We start from the raw sequence: 22,441 nt of genomic DNA, 5'->3' as shown, positions 1-22,441 counted from the left end.
AGGGTGCAAAGAAGGTAGACAATGGTGCTAGCTCCTCCATCACAACAAAAGAATCGGATGTTAGTCCAAGTATATCGTTTGGTATTATATCATAAAAGTGTATGGACCCATTCTATACATGCAAAAGTTTTCATCCCCTTTAAATAGCCATAATAGGTAGTTTTTTAGCCTAAAGACATTAACATCGGGCTAAAAACCTAAGCATGACTGAAATGGAAATTTAAAGGGGAAGGAAACTTTTAGATATAAATTCCGTTTGGAAAATAATAGGATAATATGGTGTGGAGGTGAAAAACATTGAGGATTTATTAAGAGTTGGTATACATCACTTTGGGAATGTTTAAAAAGAAGAAGAGTTAGTTAATGACTTTTTTTTTTTCAAGTTTTATATATGAACCTCATATTGTAATTCTAATTAAAAATATTGTAATGTATATGTTCAAATACTTTTTCATTATCTTAAGGGAGAAAGAGAGTAGGATCTAATGGTTAGTAAATATAATTATGCTTGTTCTTCTTGAAACTCATTGAAGGGGGTCTTATGAAAACTATAAGAAAACAACTTTCCATGGGATAGTGTTAGCCAACTTTAATGCTACATTTATTTCTCTCATAGTAGAGAGTAATGAGCCTTATACATTTGAAGAATTCAAGCATATTTCTCTCTATAATAATGTTTATAATATTATTACAAAGATTATCTCCATGATGTAAAGAAGTTTCTCTAAAAAGTAAGTCTCTAGATATATATATATATATATATATATATATATATATATATATATATATATATATATATATATATATACACAATGTTTGAATTATATTAAAATTAATGGTTGTGGGAGTCTCTTAAATGGGAGGTGGTTTATTGTACAAGATGGGGAATTGGGTGAATGTTCAATTGGCGGAGGAAGTGAAAAATATTTTAGTGTTTTAGGAAATATGATTTAACCTTTGTAAAATAGAAAGTTGTCATGATAGCACATATCGTTTTATATTAATTGACAACCATATTTGGGAAATAATAACTTTGAGGGGTAAGATTTGAACTTAGAGGGGAGGATCAAACAAAAATTTCGGGGTGGATTTGTGGAAAAACTCAAATATCATGTGAGATATATGGAGCTAGTTGATAAGATTACTTTGTCAAAGAATCCCTTGGGAGACTCTACTATAATGTTTAAATAGCTTGTTATGAATAATCTCAAAAGAATCCTATGTGATGCTACATAAAAATATTTAAATTTACCCGTCTACCAAATATGTTTTTATGTAGTTTCTACTAAATAGTAAAAACTTTACATGTGATCATATATAGAAAAGAAATAAAGTTAAACCTAATAAATTTCTTTTATTTAAGAGTTATGATGATACTAACAATCATCTTCTAATCAAATGTTCTTTCTTGGAAGAGAGTGCATTTTCGTTTTGTCTTAATGTGTTCGATAGAAATATAGTGTGATAATTGTTTGGTGAAAGCATACAAAGCTTTCTTTGTGATTCTAGCATGGGTATATGCTTGTGAGAAATGCTAGTGCTACTGAAGACATGCAAACCCTTTTTTTGTAATGTGTCCTATCTTCGTAATGTGCATCCAAGGGTCTTAGCATATTAAAATGTTTCTTCAATTGATGTAGGTAAAACAACCTATATGGACTATGTCATTGTGAATTGCGATAGAGCACGGGATATTGTGAATAAGAATAAAATATGGTTTTTTATTGTAGTTGCTTGAAATGATTACTTTTATATAGGTAATAGGGTGTTGTTTTCTTAACGATCTTTATTTTCTAAATTTCCGACCTAATACAAAAAAAATGATTTTGATTTTCTAAAATTCTGAGCTAACTTAAAAACAAATAATTTTAGAAATTTTATGATATAATTTTAAACATTTTCCTAAATATAATTTTAGAAATTATATGATATTAAATTTCTTTTGTTGAAAAGAAAAAAGTGTTTCAATTACGAACATTTAGTGTTTTTCTTTTAAAGGTTATGATAAATAGATATGAAACAAAACTCTATCAACATTTTTCCTTGAAGTACTTTCGCGAGATTCAAAACACAACTATTGTTCTTAACTCCATATCTTTCAATCATTTACACAAAGGAATACAGATATTAATACAATATATGTGTAAATGAATACATATATTAATACTATATATTTAAAGGAACATTCACATAACGCAGAGGATAGCGGTATAGCTGGCGAAAAAGAGGTGGTCTGGTTTTAAAAGTAAACACTACCATTCTCCATTCCAAGGCATTTGAAAACTCTCTCGTTCAGTCTAGAAAAATCTTTTATGATTTATAACATTTTGTTTTTGTTGAAAACGTTTCTTTTACCTCGCCTTGTATTCGCTGTTTTTGGGGTTTCTAAAAGTAATATGCTGTAGCTGAAGTCTGTTTTTTGAGGGCTGTCCATCCTGTTTTGACGAGATAACGAGAATCTCGCAACATTAAGTTTTGCATATGAGATGCCGAGGGAATCTTTCAACATTAAGTTTTGCATATGAGATGCCGAGCGAATTTTCAAAATGTAAAGTTACAATCCTTTTGCACAGAAAAATGCGTCCAAGATTCGAATTGTCCTGTGTCTTATTAGGCCCTTACAATGTAAATGATTACAGTAGACTTACGCATCACCAGTAACATATGCCAACAAAACACAACTTACTCATCACCACTAACACACAAATTGCTTAATTAATATAATTTAAGTTTGGCTGCATGCATTAAATGATTGAAAAACTTCCAATGGTATTTAATATTAGATAAGGAAAACACTTTTGATGGTCAAGTGTGGCATGAAATAGAAAGCTGAAACGAGAAATATAATATTGGACGATGAAAAACGTGATGTGAGTGGATATTTTTTTTGTTGACTAGCAAAATCGGGAACGCTAGTGATATTTTATTAGCATTACACGGGGTTGAATGCCACCTGTTACCACTATAATTTTTAGGAGGAATCCCCCATGGCTCCCAGTTAACAACGGCACGGCCACTTAACAGATCATCCATTGACCACGAGACCCAACCTCTACCGGCAATGTGAATGAATATTTCATTAAAAGTTTTTTTTATATTATTAATTATAGTTTTTCCAATTATAAATATTCACTAAAAAGTGTTTATATTTAAAAATATTTAATTCTTAACTAAATTTAAAAATAAATTTATTATTTATTATATTATAAATTATACTCTTTTAAATTATAAATATTGGGGAAAAAGTGTTTATATTTAAAAATATTTAATTCTTAATCATATTTAAGAATAAATTTACCATAATTACATTATATAGTTTGTTTTAATCATAATCATTATATAATATTTTCCATCCACATATATATATATAATTTTGTATTTTTTTTTCTTATAATCATGATTATTTTATTCATATACTTCACTTAATCATATACTTCACTTTATTTTAATTAACTTATTTTGTTATTTTATATTTTTAATATAATTTTTTTTATTTCATTTGTATTTGTGCGTTCTTTAGTCTGGTGCGGAAGAGATGTTGTATTGTTATGTTATATAAATGTTTTAACAAAGTCAAATTAAATATTTAAAAGAAAAAAATAAGTTTACCTGTTGAAAAGTTTGATCCCTCTAAATATTTCATAGATTTGGAGTTAAGATGGATCTAAACTAATTTACCTTCATTTACATTTTGTTTAATGCATATAAATTTTAATTTTAGAGTATAATAATATTAGCCTTATCACATAATTCAAAAAAAAAAACTATCAAAAAACAAGTTAGAAATCAACTAAATAGCTTAAATTTATTTAATAACACAAATCATTTATAAAATACAATTAAATTAATAATAATTTTAGATAAACAATAACGATAATTTTTTATTATTAAATATAGAACGTACGCACAATATTTTTTATTATTAAATATAAAAAATATACACAATATTTTTAATAAAAAAATAAAAATTTTAAATCCTCTTTTCTTAAAATCAAATTTTTAATTATTTTATACTATATCATTAAAAATTAATAAAATTAATTATCATTTAATTAAAATTAATATTAGCAGATTAATATTTTGTGTTATATTCATTATATAATATATATAAACTAAGAAAGCTAACCTAAATTGCCTCCCGTTTTCAAACATTTAGGTAAATAGAGTAAGCATATTCCGGTGTCGTTTTCCGAAAGGTCATTAATCATTTCCTGTTTTTGCCTTCCTTTCATTCTATTTTTGGGATGTTCAACACGTCCACGCTTTTTTTGACAACAAATCTGAAATGGTTAAAAGATTTATTTGCTTATGTTCCACTCTAATGTCACTCCTCTGTTCATACGTTGTTCAAATGTACTTAAATTGGTAAAGGATTTATTTTCTTATGTTCCACTCTAAGGTCACTTCTCTCTTCATACGCTCTGCAAATACACGAATGGCATCTACGTTTCATGAAATTGTTCTATCGATTGACGACAGACTTGGAGTGCTCAACTGTAACCTTCGCTTAACAGTGTTATAACATACTCCATTGTTACACTCATGTAAAAACGTAAAATCATTTTAATTTTCAACTTATTTATTTTTAATAATCTAAAAATTTAATGATTGACCGTAATGTTATGTTGATTCGCACCGCCAGGTAAGTCAGATAACGATTGATATATTCGATATATTATTTACGTCTGCTGCTGTCCCAAAAGTGGAAGTCGATTTGTTTTGCTTCGGTGATGGTGAAGATATCTACATGGGTACCAATAACAGAAGTATCATATTCCGTGAATATGTACGTCGCCTGATATCTAAAATTGAAATTTCACTATTTTTGTTTAGTTATGTAAAAATTACATAGAAATTGTTAGAGTATTAATCATGACCCCGTCCGTGACTGTTGTGACCGCAAACCTGTTTATATGACGGAGAGTGCAGTATTAGTAGGCCAGGTAATTAATAGTTGGTAGGAGTCGCTTGAGATAACAGTTGATGCTTCGGCTCATGGATGTATAAATAATGGTGATAGGTACTGAAATAAACAAGCTCACATTGTAAGTTTTCAAATTTTGATATTTAATATGGTATTAGAGCTCACCTGAGCTTTTGAGAGGCTGTTTTGTGTGGTGAGACTCACTGCAAGAGCCTGTGGAGTTGTGTGTGGTCTAGTGTTGTCCAAAAGAGGGCATAAGGGTGAGCCTAGGAGCATGCGACCTCAGAGCTAGAGATGTGGGTTCCGTGGTGTCAACATTGAGTGTTACTCTTGATTTGCTGTGCGTTGAGCCCTGTGAGGAAGAGGCATTTCAAAGCCGATCAACCACCTATGTTGTCATTGTTCAGAAGCGTTGTGTGAAAGAAAGAAGTGTAGTGGCAAAGGAGCTGGGTTTGGAGGACTGTCAGTTAGCATATTTCTTTCCATGCACGTATTTGTGTAACCTATGAACTATTGGAGAGTGCGTATCAGTGGGGAGATCCGTTCGTTCAGACACGACTACATGTAGGAGGGTTTTAAAATAATATTTAAGACAATATTTGAGTCAATTGTCTTAACTTAAGACAAAAAGAAACTCAAATATTGTCTTAAATATTGTCTCTAAGTGGGTGTCTCAAAATATAATGTCTCAAAAATTTGTCTCTATAAAGACAATATAGAACACATATTATTATTGTCTCTATAAAGACAATTTGATTTGTCTTTCTAGAGACAATTTCATTTGTGTCTCTTTAGAGACAATTACATTTTTGTCTTTTTAGAGACAATTCCATAATTCAAACTATTGTCTCTCTAGAGACAATATAAAAAATTATTTAAAAAAAATAAATGTCCATAATTCAAACTATTGTCTCTCTAGAGACAGTATAAAAAATTATTTTAAATAAAATAAATGTCCATAATTCAAACTATTGTCTCTTTAAAAAATTATAAAAAATTATTTAAAAAAAAATAAATGTCCATAATTCAAACTATTGTCTCTCTAGAGACAATATAAAAAATTATTTTAAAAAAATAAATAAAATCATTTTGAATGTCTGCTAGCCCGTATCATTCTCACCTGGAATAGATTCGTAAGATAATAAGCAGGAATCTTCCACACAATACATCCATTGGGACCATATGACCTGCATCATGAACCTGGTGCAGCAAAATAGAAGATTCCATAAGGAAGAAATTATCTACTTGTACAACGAAATCAAAGATGATCATCGAGTGCCTTTTACCTTGAGAAAACTGAGTGGTCCATAACTGGTTATTAAACCTGCTTCCTTATCGTCTACAAGGAAGGATTTTGTAGGTGCCTTCTTGAAATTCTCACTTCTAGACCAATCCATGGAATTCACCCATCTTGAATTGCCTGAAAGACGCATAATTTGAACAATTAACTTTTCAATTTTGAAGATTAGACTTACAAGCCTGAAAAACACAACTGCAAATAAGTTAATAACAGACTTAACACCTAAATCATAAAGTCATTGTCCAAAACAAAAACAATATGTTATATGTATACAGTATCATTACCTAACCAATTGCAAATGAGATCATATTCTCCTGCATAAACTAGCAACTTAACACGATCCTCCAAGAGTGTTGGAATGCCAACTTCCATCTTCCGCATACAGTCAATAAGCATAGCTTCATAAACCAAGGGGCTACAAGAGACAAATTTTCGGCTGCCAACCCCCACGACATCCCTAACGGAACCCTGGTTTAAGTAATTCTCCATATTTGAAAAATCATAGCACAGGCCACCATTGCACTCCTTCCAAACATCATAGTACTGCAAAATATAAAACAAAATAATGAAAACTAATATCGTAAGATATATAAAACAATGATGACAAACTACATTTTAAGATACAAAATGCTGATAAAATAAACATAATGTGTGGCTGTCCAGTATTTAGAATTTAAGTCTTACATTGATATTCCCAGCTAATGCCATAATGGAATTGAAAATTGAGGTGCACACCAAGTATGATGCAAAGCATGTGACAGTCCCTTTGGTACCTGGCAAGTTATCACACCGGCTATAATCAGAACCTACATTAAAAACCTTCGATAAAGGATCCAGCATAAGATCAGCCGTAACGAGTTACTTAAAACACTTCACAAATGGTAACTAAGGATCATAAAGCAAACAACATTTAGCCATCAAGCTTCTCACAATTTAAAACATAGTAACAAGATTTCAATATGAACACATACAAATCTAGTTCAGTAAACAAAGTATACATCTCATAAATATGAAAATATGCATTTTGTTCCAAATTTTAATAGGATTTCAGTGCCATGAAAAAATATTCCTTGAAATTTGATGACTAGTTTATATTTATAGGTGTCTATTTCTGAGATTTTTGGGCTGGTTTTTATGGATTAAAGGTCTACAAGTATCAAATACATGAGATATATTATCAAAAACGATAAAAAGTGTACCATACTGCAAAATGTTTGTAGAAACACAGAATAAACAAGAATGAACTAACTAGAGGAGGGAAAAGCATCACCTATGCACAATATTTTGAGATCCAGATAAGCCTTCACTACTGTTATCGAAAACGCTTGCACAAACAACTTAAAAAATACATTGAATATTTCAAAAACCACATCAACAAACAAGCCTTCCATAGCGGATAAGTGTTCAAAGCCCTTAACACAAATTTTATGGATTGTACTTGCTCATTATGTACTGAAGCAAACACAGCTCAACCAAGAAGAATGCTAGATTTTCCATCTGAATAATAGATAGTACGACTTGTCAGTACAGTAGGGTATTATTAGGAATACAATAAAGAAAAGTAATTTAAAACATGAATGCTAGATTTTATGAGGCATTTTCGAAAGTAGATTTGATCAATGCCACACAGGCTACTTTCAACAATATAAAAAGTGGTGTCATTCAAAACTTTACCACTTTGTTGGAATCAGCTGCCTTTAGAAACCTAAGGAGGAATACATATGGCCAAGTGGGAACTATAAGCTTGAAGTTCAGTTGCTTTAATATCGTAGACTCCTGCGAAGAGTTATTATCAATTGATCAGTCAATCTGAATGTTTGGAGACTATGTTGCAATCAATGACAAAGAATTATCAGTTAGAGCTAATTACCATGGCCACTATCTGTTCTAACGTGCATTCATTTGGGAAGATGCGGATGAAGTCATTGACCTGTAGCCAAGTATAAACCAGCTCTTATCAATATTGTGTTACCTATTATAATATAATTTTTGTGCTGATTCCAGCATAAAGCGTAATCTTCTGTAGGAGTAGATATTGCTGGTGTATGTACTTTTATACAGCCAACAAAGTGTTCTTTTAATTAGATATATACACATCCTTTCTTACATATGTGAGCAAGTCATCCTACCTGTGGAGGACAGACCTCTTCATATTTGCTAGCTATAAACATTGCAGCGATAGCAAGTAATGGAAAATTCTTCCTTGCAATACTCTGAATAGAAAGGTATCTGCCAATGATGTTCACAGCGAGATACAACGTCTCTAGCATTAATTCCAATTCCAGATGCACCTGAAAATTTTTAAGATTTTGATGTCAGGCCTAAGAGATAAACCATATAAATCTCTTTTAGATCTAAGTTTGACAGCAAATGGAAGTTGGAACTAGCACAGGAACAAAGTTGTACCTCCACCAACCAATCAATCACGACTGCCCTCATCTTTGCGTTGATTTTAACCTGGTTTCTCATATAATCTGGAGGTACGCAACTCACGTCCTGGGCATACATGAATGCCAAATTTTAGTTAAGGAAAATAAAACTTTACCTTCACCCTAACAAGAAACTGCAATCCCCCGGATGCGGGTGGTCGCTAGACACATGGCGCATAAGGCTCGTCCAAAGGGCAGGTATCCGCCCGGACGAGCCACGCATGACAGGAGGACACACCATAAATTCATCAACCCGCTGCATTTAAGGAAGGGAGTTAAGGGAGTTGACAGAGGCGTCATGTCGACATTCATGGCGAGTCTTGAGAAGCGTAACATGGCGCTTCATAACCGCATTCTCTCGGACATTCTCCCGCAATTCCTATCTGCAACTGTTCTGATCTTGCCGGAGGTGACGGAGGTTCACCCCTTCGACTCTCAGTCTGGCCCTGAATGTGATTGTGAGTGTTTAGCTGCTGCAGAGTGGGGCAATTGGCAGGCTCACAAGCAAGCAAGTTGCGACTCTGAGAATTTGGCAGTGCTTACTTACCCGCGTCTCTCGTTGGCTCTTGTTCTGGTTTCGATAGAAGTTGTGGAGGTTCAGAGTCTCGGCTCTCATTCAAGCTTTGAGAGAGAGGGTCAAGGCTCTACGGCCACAGCTTTGGGCAATTGGGAGGCAAGGATCCGGTCTGGCAATAAACCTGTGCCAACAGTGGTGTTGCGTTGCGGAATTGAGCGCTCTGTTCAGAGGACCAGAATGCAGCGCAATCGTGGAAGGGGCAACAGTGGTAGGGGAGGTCACAGTGGTAGAGCCCCCTCGACTTCTTCCTCAATTGAGGAAACCTCTGAGTGCAGAAGGTCGAGGGGAAGGCCCCCGGGAAGAGGTAGAATGGGGGAACCTCCAGCGCGCATGGACTGTGGGCATACGGAACACCCAATGGTGAGATACCGCATCCCCTGCACCTTAGCCAATTCTACTTTCTTCGTGACTGTCTCTGTGGAGCACTGCAACAATCCCTGGGAAGATGAGGATGGTAATCCCCGGGCCAACCCTCCGCGTGTTCCTGGGATTGTTCCTACGGTGGAAATGGAATTCCCTGCTGTTGAGATGATGCGGCCCATACATGACCCGGGAGCAAGCCTGAGAGAACCTGTTTGTGACTATGGCGCTGGCCCAAGTGACCGTGGAACGCGCAACTCTGGTAAAGCCATTCTCCAGCCTCCCTACTGCAAGGCGGAAGATGAATCGGAGACTACTGATGAAGATTAACATGCCCAGCTCGCGCTCCAGGTTCTACAGCAAGAATTTTTCTCTGTCAGCTCCCTATGCGGTTATATATGAGTCTGTCACTCTGTCTCTATGTAATTGTGTCGGTTTTATGTTATCTCTATTCTGTGTCGATGTTCTTCAAGTGTTTTTGTCCATGTGTCAGCTACATGAGTGTGGCTCTAAGTCTTTGTCCATGTGTCCTATGTAATACTGGCATGAATACTCAGGTGTCTACTGTCTGTCCTCGGACAAATCTTACAGGGCCGCGGCCCCGTTGTAATTTTGATAATGTAACTTTGCTCTTGCTGTAATATAATAGTTTAGCTTTACTTAGAAAAAAAAAAACAAGAAACTGCAATCATTGACAGATAAACATAACTCAATTGTCTTGTAGAATTTGTATATATCTTCAACGTATTCAACAACTGCCAATTGGTTTTCAATGTTTCCATCATCAATGCTAGGAAGAACCTGATGGGAATCCCTGAATGCATCCTGAAATACATTCATCAAGATTATTAATCATTTTCAGCCGACTTACATCATAAATAAACACAACAATAACTTGAGGCTATGAGGATAACTAATCATTTTCATCCAACTTACAACATGACTAAAGACAAAGCTATCTTAAGGTTATAAAACTTGCTAGTAATTTGGAGTGGACATGGATACTCTTTGGTTTGTGTATATTTGTTGAACAAGAACAAGAAAAGTATAGGAGAGTGACACAGACCTCACTTTGAGATGTTAGCATTGCAGTCTTTGGTTTGTGTATATTTGTTGAACAAGAACAAGAAAAGTATAAGAGAGTGACACAGACCTCACTTTGCGATGTTAGCATTGCAGTCAATGATGGTGCAGTGTGTTTCCTATCTTTCAGTTGGCTAGGTCTTTCTAATCCCCCTTCTTGTGCACTTGAGTCGATGTTATCACTAATACAAATGACAGCGTCATTGCTGGTGGTGCAACTGTCATCATTGGGTAAGTTGGCAAGGCATAAAAAAGCAACATATCCATGACATGGATCTGAATACTTCTCATGAACATATCTCAGCTCATTTCTTCCTGCACTTAAGTGGAAGTCAACCATGAAGTTTGCACATTCCCTGGAACAAGTAAATCAAATGTTATTCCTTAACAACGTACAGGGTTAACTAAATGTGCATACACCCCAGACAGTTTGATGTGCACATTTGTCAATCTTTCCCATATGTAGAATTAGATACAATTTCAGACAGGTTGCGAGTAAATTAGTGCTGTAGCAGGTCCACTAGGTTTTGGATATATAATCTACAGATTGCATAATTCATGGAAATTCCTAAGATATTTAGCAGTAAGTATCCTCTGGAAGGTTAAACTCATTAAAAGCATGGTGCCTTGAGAACTAGAAGACTTACTTGAGATCTTCTTTTGAGTAGCCTGTGTGAAGATCAAGTGTTTTACTCCAACATGGATCCTTCTTCAAAGTGCATTGAGCAGTGTAGGCAGCAGCAGCAGCAATGATTGATGGACTGTATTTGATCATTTTGTAATGAAGCAAACACAGCTCAACCAAGTAAAATGCTAGATTTTCTATCTGAACCATGCGATAATACATTTAATTTTTAACAGTAAAGGAGAGGATTATTAGGAAATACAATGAAGAAAAGACATTTAAACCAAAATTTCAATTTCCAGAAGCATTTTGAAAGTCAATTTGATCAATACATCAGAATATTATTTTGACAATACAAAAGAAACAGTGGAGTTCATCACTTTACCACCCTGTCACGACTAGCTGCCTTGAGAAACCTGACAATGAATACACATGGAGTGGGAACGGTAAGATTGAATTCCAATCAATTTAATATTGTATGCTCCTACCAAGTATCATTATCAATGTATCACTCACACTGAATCTTTAAAATCTATTGTAATTAAATGAAACAGAAAGATATCAGCTAGAGATAATTACCATGGCTACTATCATTTTGAATGTGTATTGGTATCCTGAGATGCAGATCAATTCATTGACCTGTAACCAAATATGAATTGATTCTTCTTATGTCAATATTCAACAGCCAACCAGGTATTCTATCAATTAGATATATGCAAAAGGTTTCCTTACAGTCATGCTTATGGATGTCAGTAAGTCATCCTACCTGAGGAGTGCAGGTATCTTGAAATTTGCAAGCTATAAACATCGCAGCGATACCCACTAATTGTAATTCCCACTTCCTAACAATATAAATAGAAAGGTATATATCCATAATGTTTACAGTGAGATACAATGTTTCTGGAATTAGTTCACATTTGTGATGCACCTGCAAAATTTAATATTTCGAGGTAAAGCCTATGAAATTGCCCACATAAATTTCTTCTAGATCCAACATTGGCAGCAAATGAAGTTAGGATAGGAACTAATTTGTACCTGTATCAACCAATCAATCAGGGTTGCCCTCATTGTCTCATTGATTTCATCCTGCCTTTTCATATAATCTAGAGGTACACGGCTCATGTTCTGGACATACGGGACTGCCAATGATTACTAAATGAAAATTAAAAATTTACCTTCACATTCACACAAATCTCCAATCATTGATAGAGAAACATACCTCAATCTTCTTATAGGACTTTTATATGTCTCCAACATATTCCGCAACTGCCAATTGGTTTCTTAGGTCTCCATCATCAATGCTAGGGAGAACCTCTTGAGCGTCCTGAAATACCCCCATCAAAATTATTAATCATTTTTATCCAAACTACATAATAGATAAACATAAATCAATCTTACAGCTATAAAACCTCTTAGTAATTGGGTGTGGATGTGGGTACCTTTGGCTGATATATATTTGGATTTGAGCCAGTACATAAAATAAGAAAAGTATCATAAAACTAATAAACTTAATCAATAAGACAGACCTCACTTCGAGCTGTTAACACTGCATTCTGTGACTGTGCTATGGGTTTCATTGCTTTGAGCTGGCTAGATGTTTGTAATCCCCCATCTTGTGCACTTGAGTCTACGCTATCACCGATAGAAACTACATTATCCTTCTTTATAGCAGTGTCATTCTCAGCCTTCCTTCGGACAATCCGCCTCTATTTGTTTCCCTGGACTGCCTTTGCCTCTACTTTGGCTCCTGCCTTAACAACAATATCATCTGCTTGGGATTGCTAGAATCAAAATGGGAAAATTAAAGAGTGAGATTCCATGCTTGGGCTCACAGAAAATAGAGAACAGAATGAGTCCCGTTGTTATAGACATTTTTGTGCCTTACAACTCTAAGCATGAAATGTCCATAAACCAAGGGATCCAAAGTCCCTAAAAGTGTTGTTCCTGCCACTAAAGGAACAAGGTCAACAAATTACAGCTTCTCCCAGAAGTTCTCCACCAGAAACTGCTCAGAATCAGTCAAATCAGGATCATTTCAGCTGCTCCACTGGCTACCTGCGTTGCATAGCACCCAAGTACACTAGCTAGGTGCGTTGCAACACACCTAAATGCACTACCAGGGTGCGCTGAGCGGGAAATGACAAATGGCAGTGCCATTCTGCGAGATGGAAAGACAATGGAAGCTTCCAGAATCTTCCCCCATGACACTTGCCTCACTGAGTTCGACCAAGGATGAGTAAGAGGCTCTCAGCCTCCAAGTGGAAGCAAGAACTGACAGAGAGAAGACACGAGTCAAATGACAAGCTGACTCATCTTCTTTGCATACATCTATATATGGATCCCTCATCCCAGAGATCCAGAGGCTGGAATTTTGTACATTGCAGAGAATTGTTGTTGGTTTTGGGATTGATTTCAGAGTATTGGGTGATTTATGCTTTGTTGGAGGTGAAGAAGGGATTCCTTTGCTGGGAGGTTGATGCTGGATCGGGAATCATTGGTTGTATCTCCTCTTGGATCTTCTTGTTATATCAATAAAACTATTTGAGTTTCTCCTACATGCTTGTGCATCATTAATGTTTGTTACATTTGTATGTTTAGCTTAAATCTGATCCTAAGCTATTTATGAATATAAATCCATGTCTTTGTGTAGTTTTCTTCTTCTGTGATCTTACAGGAACTTGGTGAAGCTGGGCAAGTAAGGAAGCAGGAAGCTGGAAGCTGTCAAAGGGGAGAGAGATTGGATCAAAGGACTAGCGCAAGACACAGGTTGGTTCATCCTATTCCTCTTTGTTTATAGTTCATAAAGAAGAATACAAAAGTAGTTTTCTCTGTTTGTTGCTAAGGCACTATCACACCTTAGTGGGATAGGGCCGTTCTGAATAGACACTTTTCCCCACAACAAAATGGCGACTCTGCTGGGGACGATTGTGTTTATTTGTGTTTCTCTTGTTCTTTGTTTCATAGACTTAGAAGTAGCAATCGAACTGCATTTGCCATTTACAGATGCAAAGTAGACACCTGCTACTTCAATCCATTCACTGGATCTGTTTATGATTTGAACAGTGGATTCACAAATGATCTGATTGCCCTTTGTGATAGCTCTTAGTCCTCCTTTAAATCATCCCTCTGATTGTACCTTACTGATTGCTTTTACTCGGCCAAAAACCATAGATTAAACTACAAATTGTGACCCAGAACCCGGATAGAAGTCTCGTTTCTGCCCCAGCGCAGGCTCTGTGAAGAGGTTCTGCATTTCAACGCAGGTCCCGAGAGGGCTACCTGCGCTGCAATTCAGTTTCTCTGTACAACAGGTGCGCTGATCAGCCTTGCCCTGTGCAGCTGAGGTTCTTTGCTTCATTTTGTCCAGTTTTGTCTCTGATTTTTGCAGCCTGTGATCAGTGTGTGTACCTGTCTGAAAACTCCTTTTCTTTGCCTTAATTCCGCCTCCTTTGTACAAAAAGACTGTAGGTGTTTTTGTGTGTTTGTGGCATCATTTACAGTTTTCCATTGCAAAAGTGAAATAGTCATACTGTCGTCCTTTGATTTAGATCTGTCGTAACTGTCGATTTTGGTCTTAGGAGAAAGTTCATTTGCTGTTGACAGTCGATTATGCTTTTAATTTTGCCTTTGGTTTGAATTTGTGACTTTCTAGTGTCGAAACGAGTATTTATTTCGAAAATCGTAAAGTGTCGTAATCATCTCTACCTTTTTATTTTGAAAAGAAGCTTGTTTGTGTTTGTCATTTGAAAGCGAATTCAGATTTGTACATCAACTTTCTTTTTAGGCATCAATATTAAGAAAGTGAAAAACAAATACATGCACATGTGCATTTGCATATTGATAGTTTGTATGGCTTGATTTAGGAAAAGTGCATTTACAGTGTGCTCTTTGCTCTTTGAGAAAAGATTGTGTCTTTCTTTTCCCCTTGTAGCTAGGATTTTCATTGTTGAAAAGAGATAAAAGATTTGCTTATCATCTTTAGATTGCATTTAGGAATTACATCTACATCTCGTGGTGAACCCAAAAGGCAAACTTCATAAGAAATATCAACTTAAAATAAATTGAATGAATCTAACAACGCTTTGGAACTTAACGCACAACATAGAGGTCTAGGCTAGAGACGTATTCCGGCGTCGTAAAGCCTGGTAACTGTTGTCCTCACTGATGGTTGGGTGATTCCTCCACTGTGAGACGATAAGTGCCAGTACGGACTTGTGCTCCCACGTACCGTCGAGTATATATTGGGAGACCCCTATAGGCTTAAAACCTTTTATCCATAGGAAGCCGTGTCGGCCGCCCTACTGATCGCAATGCACCGAACACAGCATTCGGGAAGATTGACTGTCGTACCGTAAAACGTATTCTGCAGTTTTGTGATTGGTTTGGTACTCCCTCTACCTAGATCTCCAGAGCAGTCCCTTTCGTTCCTTTTCAGACTCCTTAATGGAAAAGGTCCATCTGAGCATTTGTCACTTCAGGCTCATTAAAAATCGAAGGAGACTAGAGTCATCTTTTGTTTTTTCTCGACTCTTAAAAACTGAAAAAACAAGTTGTGTCTAAAGCGTCTAAAAATTTATTTTAAACGGAATATTCATTACCCCTTTCCTACGTTGATCTTGGGTTGAGAAAATGGAGTCTACCAACCAAGGAATTCCCCTTGGTGGAAATCCTAGTCCCTTCTCCTCTTGGGGAGATGTTGGTGCACCCCATATGGCCACCTTGTCGCTTCCAGGACTGACAATTAGCTTGCCAGTATGGCTCTTCTCAACCAATGTCATTCAGAACACCACTATTCCTGAACAGTCGAATCAGCAGTTAGACCAGTCCAGAGTTACCCACCAACCTTCTACTTCCTCTAATTCTTCCTCTCCTCCTTCCTCTTCGCTTGATGGGGCTAGCAAAGCCAAAAGTCAAGTTCCTAAGGAGAAGAAGGAAAAGAAGAAGAAGGAGAAGAATAAGAAGGAGCCAAAAGCAAATGGGGGCAAATGAGTGTCGTCTAATGAAAATCCACACACTGCACCGACCAGGCCTAAATCACCATGTGTCATTTGCAAGGGAGACCACTTTCACAGAGATTTTCCTTGCATCCCTCGGATACTAAGGGACTGGTCTCCCCGTTTGCACAATCCAGTGTCGTCAACCTCTGATGGCCATGTTGACAGCACACCGTCAACTAGTGAAAGTGAATCCACAGGACAAAAAGGGAAAGTTAGATTTCCCTGTAACTGTGCGAAGGAAATCATGCCGTCCACCGTTGTCCCTTCTTAGACGAGGCTAAAAGAGTTTTGGAAGATCGTCCGGTTTCACCGTTGCGACTTCCTCCTGGATATCAAAAACTCCTGCCAAGTCCGTCACCAGTTGAAAACCCGGCTGACCCGCTCAGGTGGTCAGCCGAAGCACCTATCATTGAAGATAAACCATCTGAATCCATACCAGACGAAAGTCAAAAGGTCGAGGCGGCAGTTGACCCGGTCTTGCCTTCAGAGGTTTCATCTTCAGATGATACCGTCACGGAAGAGAACAAGGATGACACCGTCCAAATTCTCTTCATAAACACAGACTCTGACGAACATGGGGGCAATTTACCCGTTCCTTTACCGCAGGAAGGAAGTTCATCAGAGCCATACCCGGCCGTCTACTCGGTCCCACCTCCAAGCAACCTAGTTGTCTCCTTCGATTGGAACCAACTAGGCAGACCCCGTTTGCCAGCAAGCATACCATTCCGAATTATCGTTCAAATATATAGAATGGTCATGGCTGGTACCATCATAGATGAGGGGGCTTCTGTGAGTATCCTTTCCTCTATTGCTTGGAAAGTGCTTGGTTCGCCACCACTTTCCCTTGAGATGAGAAATCTGACAGCCTTTGATAAAGGAACCAGTCGACCTTTAGGGATCCTTCCCAATGTGCCCATAACATTGAGAAGGAAGACAGTTCAAATGAACGTAATGGTAGTTCAAGGACCCTTAGATTACAATCTACTCCTTGGGAGAGACTATATTTATTGCATGGGAGCCATCGTCTCCTCACTCTTTAGAGTAATGTGTTTTCCGCACGAAGGAAGAGTGGTCAAGCTCGTAGACCAGCTTTCATTTCCCGGATCACGCATAGCAAATAGTCATATACCATCCCTAAATGGTCTCTTCACGCAAGAAATGTCTCAACCCCCAGTTCGTCCTCCCGATGAGCGCGAGTAATTCGGAGGGATATGACTGAAACCCAGGGGGCATGCGTCCTGGTCTGCTTTGGCAGGAAAACTTCGGGTATAGGGTAGGTTTCCGCGGGAGAATATGACTAGTCTGTACCCCGTCCGTCACTGGAAGAGGGGTTATTCTAGAAAAAGATTCTCTTGTCAAAGTTATGTGAGTGGCGCTCGTTGTTGCTCACCTTTGTTTATCTCGGTAGACATCGCCGAGGAAGTGTTTTATTTGCACCGCGAATAGAGCAATCTTTGGTAACCTGTAAGAGGTAGGCCTTTCCTGATAGAACAAATGTTTTGTCTGCAAATTGAGGGGTAACCTTGAAACCATACTTTATACCCGGGGGCATGCAAACCTTTTGGAGTGCAAGCAAAGAGCGGTTATTTATCTATTTTTTGGATTAGTCGTTTCCTAACTTTCATAAAGAAAGGATGTGGGGCAAAAATCTAAATGTTGCCGTTTTATATGGGACATTCTTATCATACGACTGGATTAATCGAGCAGTTTTAACACATAGTTCAAGCTCGTTAAAAAATAAACATAAGATCGAGCAAGTGTTTCAATCCGCGTGTAAGCTCGTTAAAAAATGAACTATCCTCTGGTAAATAACCATCGTGAATGTAGCATTATCAGCCATTAAAGCCTTGGTCGTGTTTGCACCGTCACCTCCACTTTTCCATTGGCCGATCATTCACCTCCATTTGATTGTTTACCCATTTTGAGGAACAGCTGCGAAGAGTGATTTCATTAGCCATCCTTGTGACACTGCCGTGATTGGAAAATTCCAAACCTTACCTGGAATCAGCTGCTACCCATTTTATCACTCATTCCTCAAAAGACGAGTCTTCTTTAAGCTCTTTTCATCTGACTCGTAAAATATGAAAAGATTATCGAGTTTTGGCCTTCCAGCTCGTTAAAACGACCAGAAGTGCTATCCCTCCTCTAGATTTTAATCTTTTTGGACCTGAGGGATTATTGCACAAAAAGATCGAGCGCTTGTTTTGTTCGGCTCGTTAAAACTATCAAAAATTCATCCCTTCTGTATTGTTTTATACTTTTCCAGACTTAAGGGATTAGATGACGAAAAAGGAATTTCAAAGTTACCTTTACGTACCTTTTCAGACTCTCTAAAAATGAAAAGGACCGAGTTATCTTTGTCATTAAACTCGTTAAAAAGATTAATAGCAACAAACTTGTCTTTAGACGAGAACGAGTTTCACTATCGCTAGGCTTGTTAAAACATAGCGATGGGTTTGCCCGAAGGGAAAATTATAGAACAAGCATATGTTATCCTCCTCAAGCTTGACAAAAATAAAGAGGTACTGGTCAGCAATGACTGGGGAAAAATTGGGAAGAAACTCAAAGAATCTTTATTGGTAGCAAGTCGCTCTTGAACATGACACTTCCGCTCCGTGCCTGAGTCGGGTTGGGTTGTTTCATTCACCGGTCACATCACCATGGTCACGCCATACCATCCACATTTGGGGTAAATGCTACCAATCCATCACATAAGTGTCGCCGACATGTTCAAGAGAAGTCATTCAGAGAAGTCACCTGTGTCCCATCCACTACCATACATCATATTTCATTCTTTCATGACCGCCATCCTGAACCATGTATCATCAGATCGTTTTCACCTCCATCAAAATCATTTGCTCCGTTCCATGTCATTGATGTGGGATTCATTAAGGCACTCCTTTGACGGATCACTTCTTGTCGACATCATCTCATTATCCAAGAAGATGATCTAGGGACACCCCATTCAGTACTTTGAACCTTGCATGACTCAATGGCAAGTTTCTCACTTCCGGCGATAGGTATACATCAATGACCTTCGACCAAAAGATTTTGCGTGGTGTTCGACGCCAAGTCCTTTATTCACACCACGTAAACTGTACTGCAGTACCTTGAGGGTCATCATCATTATCGGCGATTCCTCTCGCGCTTGTTAACAGTTTACATCATTGACTGGTAATCAAGCGATGTCTTTCCATGTTCGACTTCAAAACATTTCTCACATGGATCGACTTGTACTTTGAGTAAAGATCGGACGAGATTGAAGACCCCGGATCTAGTTTCATCCATCCGGGTTGCGATATATATTCAAGAAAATAAAGACATTGAAATGTACAGCCTTGCAGCACAGATAATCATCCTACCAAAAGGATGATGGCTCTATCAGAATCATCAGTCTACAATCAGACGATTGTCTGTCCTATGTACATGAAAATGAATTTATAAAGCTGAGCATGGGAATGCCCGCCTCAGCTAGATCATGAAAACAATATGAAAATAATGTATTGTATTGTATCTTATTACAGGTCTCCTCCCAGCATTGAAAGAACTTTGGATCCTCCTAATAAAGCATTTCACCCGATAAACAGCCTCATACTTTAGGGGGCAACTGTTATAGACATTTTTGTGCCTTACAGCTCTAAGCATGAAATGTCCATAAACCAAGGGATCCAAAGTCCCTAAAAGTGTTGTTCCTGCCCCTAAAGGAACAAGGTCAACAAATTACAGCTTCTCCCAGAAGTTCTCCACCAGAAACTGCTCAGAATCAGTCAAATCAGGATCATTTCAGCTGCTCCACTGGCTACCTGCGTTGCATAGCATGCAAGTACACTAACTAGGTGCATTGCAACGCACCTAAATACACTACCAGGGTGCGCTGAGCGGGAAATGACAAATGGCAGTGCCATTCCGCGAGGTGGAAAGACAATGGAAGCTTCCAGAATCTTCCCCCATGACACTTGCCTCACTGAGTTCGACCAAGGATGAGTAAGAGGCTCTCAGCCTCCAAGTGGAAGCAAGAACTGACAGAGAGAAGACACTAGTCAAATGACAAGCTGACTCATCTTCTTTGCATACATCTATATATGGATCCCTCATCCCAGAGATCCAGAGGCTGGAATTTTGTACATTGCAGAGAATTGCTGTTGGTTTTGAGATTGATTTCAGAGTATTGGGTGATTTATGCTTTGTTGGAGGTGAAGAAGGGATTCCTTTGCTGGGAGGTTGATGCTGGATCGGGAATCATTGGTTGTATCTCCTCCTGGATCTTCTTTTTATATCAATAAAACTATTTGAGTTTCTCCTACATGCTTGTGTATCATTAATGTTTGTTACATTTGTATGTTTAGCTTAAATCTGATCCTAAGCTATTTATGAATATAAATCCATGTCTTTGTGTAGTTTTCTTCTTCTGTGATCTTACAGGAACTTGGTGAAGCTGGGCAAGTAAGGAAGCAGGAAGCTGGAAGCTGTCAAAGGGGAGAGAGATTGGATCAAAGGACTAGCACAAGACACAGGTTGGTTCATCCTATTCCTCTTCGTTTATAGTTCATAAAGAAGAGTACAAAAGTAGTTTTCTCTGTTTGTTGCTAAGGCACTATCACACCTTAGTGGGATAAGGTCGTTCTGAATAGACACTTTTCCCCACAACACCCGTGAAATGAAAACAAAGAGCAACAAATTAAACATGCCCAAAAAAACAGAATACTAGGCAGGAAGATCAAAAAAGAAGCTGGCTGAACACAGAGGTTTTGCCTGGTTGCTAGTTTGATTCCCCAAGAGATTGTCCTTTATAAACGGTAGACCCAGTTCTTTACAAAAAAACAATAATTCAGCTTGCTTAATTGACTCTGATTAAACTTACATGAGTGCTGGGATTGGCTCCCTTGTTGGCATTGGCAACCAAGTTTACTCTAGACCTCCTGAAACAGTAGTCAATCCAATAGTGTAGGACTTGACATTAGAAGCAGAGGCCATCAAATAGAAAGAAACAAAAACCCAACAGCAGATTGATTCAATTTATACATCTAAAGGATAATAAATAACATAAAACAACATACTCCATCACCACATCTTTGTTGATATTGCATTTGGGGTTCCGAGCTCCCACCACATTGCCAATGTCTCCTAATGCCTTCCTATTATTGTTGCCTTGCCGTGCTTTTTGATTGGGTGCAACCATTGCAAGGCCTACCATTTTGCGCGCACATGATTTCATGGAAAAACAAACTAAAAAATCAGCTTAAAATGTAGTTTTTCTATGGGTCTTCAAAACATGGGCTTCAACCCTTCATATTCTCTGCATCTAGGCTTGGATTAACCAGGCAGATATTTCCTATATCAATTACTGACAGCCAAAAAAATTAGAAGCAGACCCATCCAACTCTCCGAGTCTCCACCACTTACAAGAGGACAAAAGTTGGAGAAGGTGCTGCGGGAAAAGGAAGCGGACAAAAATAAAGCTAGCAGATCTCAATCCCTGCTAGCAAAATATGGCAACACCTTGGGTTCATAGGAAAATGCATAGGCATGTACTATGTTTTTCCAGCGTATTTTAATTTACAAGCAATTTGTTAAGGAGTTCAAAAGCCTGTGCACTATTAAGCACAAGAAATCAAGAATGAAAGCTAGTTCAACTCATCATCCCAACCCTAACCCAAGGATAGGATGAAGAGTGGCATACAAAAATGTTGTATTGGGTTGTACGAATATAGTCACAGCACTCCCTCTTTTCTTTTAATACATTATTATAAAAAAAAAATATTGTAATCAAATCTGCAGTAAAATAGAACCATTATCTATGGTTACAAACTTGGATCCTAAGAAAAGCTGCACTAGGATTGACCCAAAGTCAGATCCATAGGATTGCTACTTTATGTAAAGACATCTTAGCATGTCAAACTGATAAAGAAGTTGTTAACCTGCAATAGTAATCATCTAGAATTTGGAATTGGCAAAACCCTGTTAGAAGATGCTTATAGGCAAGATTCATGAAATGTGCATCTATTCTGTTTCTGATTCTTTCCTTCACGTGATAGTACGATATTCTACTGTGTATTGACTTGATCGCTGCTACTTTTTTCAATGGAGTACTCTCAGCTGATTATATCAGTTATGAATGAGATACTCGTGATCCCAAGATCTTTGTG

At 37.4% G+C, this 22,441-nt stretch overlaps 1 long non-coding RNA gene and 1 pseudogene across 2 annotated transcripts; both read right to left on the bottom strand.

The window, feature by feature from the left end:
* Positions 1-6,637: 6,637 nt before the first annotated feature.
* On the bottom strand, positions 6,638-8,001 carry LOC149224073 (uncharacterized). Of its 2 annotated transcripts, XR_016249028.1 has the most exons (4): positions 7,899-8,001; positions 7,548-7,721; positions 6,909-7,043; positions 6,638-6,767 (listed from the first exon to the last, which is right to left on the bottom strand). It is a non-coding gene; the product is annotated as an uncharacterized LOC149224073 (long non-coding RNA). The 2 variants fall into 2 exon arrangements; XR_016249027.1 differs by lacking the exon at positions 7,899-8,001 and having other exon boundaries at positions 7,548-7,871.
* Positions 8,002-10,120: 2,119 nt separating this feature from the next.
* Positions 10,121-21,489, bottom strand: LOC149224072 (G2/mitotic-specific cyclin S13-6-like; annotated as a pseudogene).
* Between the last annotated feature and the right edge of the window lie 952 nt (positions 21,490-22,441).

Source organism: Pinus tabuliformis, chromosome Q, assembly GCF_031772625.1.
Source record: "Pinus tabuliformis cultivar Carrire ecotype Pingquan chromosome Q, CPIR1, whole genome shotgun sequence".
NCBI classification, from domain to species: domain Eukaryota; kingdom Viridiplantae; phylum Streptophyta; class Pinopsida; order Pinales; family Pinaceae; genus Pinus; species Pinus tabuliformis.
This window is presented reverse-complemented; position numbering and strand designations above follow the sequence as displayed.